Source organism: Salvelinus fontinalis, chromosome 25 (genome assembly GCF_029448725.1).
Source record: "Salvelinus fontinalis isolate EN_2023a chromosome 25, ASM2944872v1, whole genome shotgun sequence".
Classification (NCBI taxonomy): Eukaryota; Metazoa; Chordata; class Actinopteri; order Salmoniformes; family Salmonidae; genus Salvelinus; species Salvelinus fontinalis.
The window spans coordinates 25,309,934-25,318,789 of record NC_074689.1 but is presented as its reverse complement, the minus strand read 5'-3'; positions in this window follow the sequence as shown (position 1 = coordinate 25,318,789).

The window sequence follows — 8,856 nt, the reverse complement described above, 5'->3', positions numbered from 1 at the left end:
CTCCCAGTCCCTGCCGCTGAAAAACATCCCCACAGCATGATCCCCACAGCATGGATGGTGCCAGGTTTCCTCCAGATGTGACACTTGGCATTCAGGCCAAAGAGTTCAATTTTGGTTTCATCAGACCAGAGAATCTTGCTTCTCATGGTCTGAGAGTCCTTTAGGTGCCTTTTGGCAAACTCCAAGCAGGCTGTCATGTACCTTTTACCGAAGAGTGGCTTCTGTCTGGCCATTCTACTATAAAGGCCTGGTCGGTGGAGTGCTGCAGAGATGGTTGTCCTTCTGGAAGGTTCTCCCATCTCCACAGAAGAACTCTGGAGCTCTGTCAGTGACAATCGGTTTCTTGGTCACCTCCCTGACCAAAACCCTTCTCCCCCGATTGCTCAGTTTGGCCGGGCGGCCAGCTCTAGGAAGAGTTTTGGTGGTTCCAATCTTCTTCCATGTAAGAATGATGGAGGGCACTGTGTTCTTGGGGACCTTCAATGCTGCAGACATTTTTTCGTACCCTAACCCAGATCTGTCTCTGAGCTCTATGGACAATTCCATCGACCTCATGGCTTGGCTTTTGCTCTGACATGCACTGTCAACTGTGGGACCTTATACAGACAGGTGTGTGCCTTTCCAAATCCAGTCAAGTTGTAGAAACATCTCAAGGATGATCAATGGAAACAGGATGCACCTGAGCTCAATTTTGAGTTTCATAGCAAAGGGTCTGAATACTTATTTAAATAAGGCATCTCTGTTGTCTAAAATCCTTTTTTTGCATTGTCATTATGGGGTATTGTGTGTAGATTAATGAGTAAAATAATGTATTTAATCAATTTGAGAATAAGGCTGTAATGTACATTTTTGGGGGAAAAGTCAAGGGGTCTGAAGCACATCTCATGACTAGCAGACACTTTTCCTTTCTTCCTGTGTCAATCAACAAGTTACCAGGTTGTTAACTAGGTAACACGACTGAACAACGTTGTTTGTTATTAAACCCATAATTATCTCCCCGGGATTAGTTTAAAACGGCCCGCAACATGGTTTGTGAAATGTTAAAAAATGCATGCGAATGCAGATAGATATTTTTTTTTAAAGTAATCTCCGGTATTATGGGTGATATTTTTGTCATATGGGTCATATTTTTTTAACCGTTTAGACTAGAGACAAGCCATCTTCTTTGCTGTAAAGCTGGAAGCATGGCTGTTGTGAAGCGGTGCTCCATTGTCCTTCTCTGACACTCAGAGGCTGCACGACAGTGAACTTGCAAAGTCTACTCAGATTGGCCTGTGCTCTTGGTTAAAACAGGCGATGAAATTATACAATGTATCAACATTCCTTGCTTTGCTCGCTGCTCCAATGTAACACATGTACAAATCTAACAGCAGAAGACTCAGCAGGGTCTGGGTCTGCATCCCCACTGCTAAATTAAATATTTTTTTAACCGACGGAGGAATAAATGCGCACGAAGAGTGGAGAGAAGCAGGTGAGTGAGGGCTGGTAGGGAATGCAACCTGCGCATACAAGAGACCATCAAATCAAATGTTATTTGTCACATGCGCCGAATACAACTGGTGTAGCCCTTACAATGAAATGCTTACTTACAAGCCCTTAACCAACAATGCAGTTATAAGAAAAATATGTGCTAAGTAAAAAAAATAGATAAGTAAAAAATAAGAAATAAAAGTAGCAAATAATTAAAGAGCAGCCGTAAAATAACAATAGCGAGGCTATATACAGGGGGTACCGGTACAGAGTCAATGTGCGGGGGACTAGCGGCTATTGCTTAAATTCAACAGAATTTATAAACAAAACTGACTTTATACACATTTAATAAAAGGCGCCAGGCAGGTTCTTTAGATCAGTAGGGCTGAAAAATATGAAACAGTACTAAGGTATTCTGCAATGTTTTAAGTATCATGACGTTTTGGTACCGTGATATTACCGTGCTCCCAGTATACACTGTAACACGAGTAGAGAGAAGCATGGAAGTAATGGAAAAAGGTACTTTCATAATTCTGTCAGTCCAGCCAAAGCAATCCGAATTAACCCCACCCAGAATTCAATAAAAATGTTAATGTCGGACACCATGTTTAGCGCCTTCTTTATGAGCAAAAAAGGGAATAACACACATTATGTATTACTATCCATATTAACAGGCTAATACAGGATTTGTAAAGTTGACCCACCTCATGATAAGGATTTCAATAAGAATTCCGGTCCTCAGTGGAGCTGCACCTACAGGAATGGAATCAGATCAGACATATTCATTAAAAGAAAGGTGAGAGTTGGGCAGCAGGCCATCTTGCTCCTTCAATAGGGGAAGCACAGATGAATAAGGCCACACAAGCATGAAGTTACGGAGCGCTGCAACAGAGTGTGACTAGCGTGTGTGGTAAGGCAGTTTGATTGGAAGAGGAGTCTGGTCTGAACAGCTGGGGGCTGTTCCCAATTCCCTAAGCCGCATTAATTGAAAACAATCAAAAGGTGTTTAACTGTTACCCAGAAATGACTTGATATTGCGATACAAAAACGTCTGCATTGGACCTTTAAACTTATTATGCATGTCTATTCATTCAACATTTATTTTTATGTAGTATGCTCTAGTACATTCTAATTAAAATCTGGACTTCATAGCCAGATCCTCTGCTTTTAATTTTTATTTTTTTATTCTTCCCTTTAACTTGGGACATCAGGTGGGTGCAATTAATTATCAGGTACAACATAAAACCAGCAGACCTCCAGGGAAGTGTAATGACTTTCGTCGGTGGAAAGAGGACCAAAGCGCAGCGTGGTACGTTTCCATATTTATTGGAATACTTTTTCAATACAAACAAAAACAATAAACAGACGAAAACCAACGAAGCTACAGTCCTGAACTAGTGAATATAGAACGCACGAACAGGAACAATCACCCACAAACCAATAGTGAAAACAGGCAACCTTAATATGGTTCCCAATCAGAGACAATGTAAAACACCTGCCTCTGATTGAGAACCATATCAGGCCAATAAGACAAACCTAACCTAGAAACATAGAACGTAGACTATACCCACCCAGCTCACTTCCTGACCAACTAAATAAAGACAAAACAAAGGAAATAAGGTCAGGAACGTGACAGGAAGGATGGATTTGAATACCCCTACTCTAATAGTAGTAGTATTCTACACTTTAATGTAGCAAGTATCACAGCTGTGTGCTGGAAAACCTTGGAATTGCATGAGTGAGGTTGAGCTGTGATGCTTATTTGAATTTCCTGGCTTTTTCGGCTTTTGACTAGCCCTAACTTCTCACTGAAAACAGTTTTGGTATTCAATAACTTGGTTTATTGATGGTGAACTGTTTAAGTTTAATTGACCAATTAGTTTGTTTAATAATTCACCAATAAAGTAATCACAGGATAATATTACTACACACAGAGCAGTTCTGATGAATACCCTGTATTTTGGAAAGCTGTTAAGTAATTGATTATTTTATAGTAGCCTAGGTTCTGCGTGTATGTTTAACCATATTTTAAGGACTTTCATGGTAGTAAATGTTTTGATGATTCATATACAATTTATTTTACATGAAATATACTGAACAAAAATACAAACACAACATGTAAAGCATTGGTCCCATGTTTCAAGAGCTGAAATAAAACATCCCAGAAATGTTCCATAAGCACAAAAAGCGTATTTCTCTGAAATTTTGTGCACAAATTTGTTTACATCCATAATAGAGAGCGTTTCTCCTTTGTCGTGAAAATCCATCCACCTGACAGGTGTGGCATATCAAGGAGCTGATTAAACAGCATGATCAATACACAGTTGCACCTTGTGCTGGGGACAATAAAAGGCAACCCTAAAATGTGTACTTGTGTCACACAACGCAATGCTACAGATGCCTCAAGTTTTGAGGGAGCGTACAATTGGTATGCTGATTGCAGGAATGTCCACCAGAGCTGTTGACAGATCATTTGATGTTAATTTCTCTACCATAAGCCACCTCCAACATCGTTTTAGAGAATTTGGCAGTATGTCCAAGTAACTGGCCTCACAACCGCAGACCACGTGTAACCACACCAGCCCAGGACCTCCACATCCGGCTTCTTCACCTGCGGGATCATCTGAAACCAGCCACCCGGACAGCTGATAAAACGGAGGAGTATTTCCGTCTGTAATAAAGCCCTTTTGTTTGGAGAAAACTCATTCTGATTGGCTGGGCCTGGCTCCCCACTGGGTGGGCATATGCCCTCACAGGCCCACACATGGCTGTACCCCTGCCCAGTCATGTGAAATCCATGGATTAGGGCCTAATGCATTTATTTAAATTGACTGATTTCCTTATATGAACTTTAACTCAACAAAACCGTTGACATTGTTGCATGTTGCGTTTATATTCTTGTTCAGTATAGTTTTGAAAAGTGTTATACTTACCTTTAATAAAAATCTTTAAAAAAGAATAACTAATACTTGAACAAAAAGAAGGTCATATTTCATCTGTTACCCTTCCTACAGTAAGGGTGAAAGTACAGGGACTGTGAAGTGACCTCCTGGGCTGCAGACTCAGAATGTTCTCCCTGTACTTCCAATGTTGTCCACTTGGGGAAGGTAGAAAATAATCTGAACTATTATCCACCTCTTTACTGGCTTCTAATGCCACTACTGGTAAGTTATCAGAACTCACAACAAATGATCTATACTAAAAACAAAATGGGAGTAAGGTCCTGTAAAATAAAGGCTTTTTGTTCCGTCTTTGGGATACAGACCATGACACTCACTAATTTCCAATTTGATAATAATAGCTACACTTATTTCTTAAAATATGAAATCCCTGCACCTACATATTGAATACCGCATACTGACAGTTATGTACGAGTTACAGATAATGTCATTATGACTTACCTTGGTCAGTGCTGATTATCTTCCTAGAGGAAGGTTTGTGGAGACTGCTCCTGCATTACTAGCCTACCTCCTTCACTCACTCCCTGTCAGGGAGCCCACGTGCCTTGGTGAGGAAAGAGATGGTCTCAGCCTGGGGGAGCCGTGGAGATGGACTAGCAGTCTGTCATTCTATGGAGACAAAGGATGACAGGAGAATAGGTTAAGGTGAGTTCATGTGTTCAAGTACATCAAGCAAGATTCAAATACCCCTTAAAACCCATTCAGGAATTGACACCATATAGCAAGACCTCACACACACACACACACACACACACACACACACACACACACACACACACACACACACACACACACACACACACACACACACACACACACACACACACACACACACACACACACACACACACACACACACACACACACACACACACACACACACACTGAGACGGCAGTGGAGGGCACAGCCACCCCTTCTCCCCTCCACACAAACACACGACAGCTGGGAATGGGACCCTTAGCAAGTCATTGAAGGGCAGGAGATGGTATGTTCAGCTTTGGAAGCTATTGCAGAACCTCAAGGCTGAAGTGAGGTGCAAGGTGTGAAGTTGAAAGAGTCAAAAGGCCTCCAGTATACTATAATGCACAGGTCTTGAAGGAGGTAACACACTTTCTAGCTATGTCACCCCTACATCATCACCTTAACAGCTTGACTTTCCCCATATTGTACATGATGCCCTGACAGCTATCTTGATCTTTAAAAGTGTGGCACTTACAAATCTAAGACCCCATGCCCCTTGTCTCAGCACCTTATCAGATATCCACTTAGTCTAATGGAAATTTAAAGGGAGAGAATGGAATAGAATGAAATGTTTTTGTGAGAATAGAATTGTATTAAGACTGAGTTGATCGATACTTTACACGAAATATGCTAATAAATAAGGGGGTAAAACTATAAAAGACTATTTACCAAGGTTTAAAATATGTGATATTGTCTTTGAAAGTGAAAGTTTTACGAGTATCTGGCCTGTTGGACACATTTTTCTTGAAGGAGCACTAAATAATTATTTGTAAAATAAAAAATATCTTTCTTTCTTTCAAACTTAGGCATGACGCCCTGGGTGGAAGTTTTGTTAACAACTCATGTAACTAAGCATTTCACTGTTAATCCACACTTGTTGTTTACGAAGCATGTGATAAATACAATTTTATTTGATGTTGAGTCCCCCAACATGAGTTGCTTGAGGAAGGTGCCTTGTGTTCAATTTGTGGCCTGGAAATATTTATGTGAAAAGGTTGCAGCTATTACAATGTCACATGGTGAGGGCCACTGTAGAAGGAATCCAATAAGAATTTCACAGGTTTATATTTGTCCTCAAGGATAAAAAGTAGACAATGCCACGTCAACAAGATGGGGCCTAGGGTTATGCTTACAGTAGACGGGAATCTCGGCGACAATACATAGGACAGTGACCTTGCCTTTGTGAACAAATGAGGACAGCTGCAGTTGTCTTGCAATGATTTCACACCATGCAAGACTAACATGTCATCTCAATGACCTTAAGCAATCACATCCCGCAAACAACAAAATTGTTCATAAGAGACATCCTACTTTGTTGCCAAACATTTACTAGAACATAAAATGCAAAACTCAAAAAATGAATCTTCATAAAGACTACTCCCCCTTACTGGCATTGCTGACATATTGCACCAAAACACTAGATGCAAGGGATTTCCAATGCTCAAACATACCAGATTGATAAGTGTTGGATATACATGGTTGCCTGAAACTGCTCTATAAAGGAGGGTGCTAAAATAGTCTCTGAAATGTCCTAACGTCGTCATGTAGCCATCTCGTAAAGTGACATTCCAAAAAAGGAGTTACAGCAAAGGGTGATGCTATACATGCACCGTGGGATTTTGCTCCCCTCCTCCCACCTCATTGGTCTGAGAAACACACCCTCTACTTCCAAATACAGATCTTCTAAAATAATCAGACTCATTTATTACAATAGATGGCCCATCTCCATATAGGGCTGATCAACACTCTATAAAGAGTGATGGAGACCAGGGCAGACAGACCAGGGGGAGACACAAGGCACTGGACATCCTGAAGGTAAGCATATAGAGGCAGTCTGCTGAGGAGGGCAAAGATTATCATCACAGGACCTAACAATAGTCATTACCACACATAGGTGTTCAGTTGATTGATTTTGGTCATTGTATTTGTCTATTTCATTCTCAGTAGAGATCCTTTCCACCAAACGTATTCAAGGTGTGACCAAGAACAGGTAAGACTAATAGTCGTCTATTAGTATATAGGTTTTTAAATATAAGTTTTACAACCCGCCTCTTAGTGGTTTGTATTAAGTCTTTAAATGTGTTCCATGAAAACTATACATTTTTATACTAATGTTTTATTTTGTTGTCTACTCATCTAGTCAATTTGTAGATGATGCATAATACATCTTCCTGTACAGTAATTACATGTAGTCAGTGTCATCACTAACACAAGCTGTAGATTTGAGCTACAGTGGACCTAGCTACTTTTGGTCTGCTGTGAACCTCACATGTTTTGGTTTATTTTCAATGTGCTATTGGTTTGCTGACCTTCATATTGTTCAGATAAAGTCTTATCAATCTAGGATACTAAATCTGGTAGCCTACTGGTGTTCTGCCTCGATATGATTTTTTAAGCTATTATTTAAAAGTTCTATTGGTCTGCCATGCTACAGAATACTACTCATATAAACAGTATATATATACAGTGAAACTAATATTTCAATTGATTGTCTTTGTGGGTAACATTTTTGGGACCAATTTAAATAATAATTTAAGTATTAAGGCTAATTTACAAGTAGTGTAGAGAATCATTGTACCTTCTAAAACGATGTGAAATAACTTTTACATAACCACAAATATTTATATTTTCAGCTTTTTGAAGCTGTTGTACAAAACCGAAAGTAAAATACACAAAAACTAAACTTAAGAACAGGAAGCATAGAAATAGCGCATATAGAACAGATATACCGCTTCCTAGCCTGGCTTTCAATGAACACGACATATCTATAACACATATTTCTATGTTAATTTGGTTGGGTCGCACAAAAAGTGACATATTGCAGCTTTAAGTTTGAGAACAGTTTGTTATGAGAATCCTAACATACAACAAACCTTGGCAACAGTGAGAAGACAGCCACATGTAAATCTGTAGTTTAGGCTATTATTTTAGGCCGTGGCTGCGAATCCAACTTTTTCGGCCTCACTCAAAGATCCGGAGCTTTCCGAAGCTTATGCGCATGAGCGGATCCCGTTCTGCGAATGTGTATATTCTATACTTTATGACCAGAGAACAGGCTACTCAAGCGAATGGCGCATGTTTAATAATAAAGTTAGATCAAAGCTGAATCAGTGTCTGCAAGATCACATAACAAGCACCGTGACCATTCGCCTGAGTAGCATGTTCTCTGCATCTAAAGATGAGAATATGCACACGCGCAGGACGTGATCTGCACATGCGCAGAGGCTTCGGGAAGCTCTAGATGTTTTAGCGCAGCGGACAAAAAAATCCAGAAAAAGTCAGATCCACAGCCACTCCATATATTTTAAAGTTCTATTGGTCTGCCATGCTGGTACAGTATACTGCGCTTATACAGAACATACATAAAGTGATACTAATATCCAATTTGGGGAAAATGTTTGGGAGTGAGTTTTTAAAATTAATTTTGTGAAGTATTAAGGCAAAATCAAATGGCTGTAAGTAAGCCCTTTGATTTTGCCTTAATACTTCACTAAATGAATTTTTAAAAGTCGGTCCCAAACATTTTCCCCAAAGACCTAAATAAATTGGAATATTGGATACTAGTATCACTTTATGTATGTTTCAAAACTGATTCTAGAGTAAAGGGATAGTTATGGATTTTGTCAGTGAGGCCTTTTATCTACTTCCCCAGAGTCAGATGAACTTGTGGATACATTTTTTATG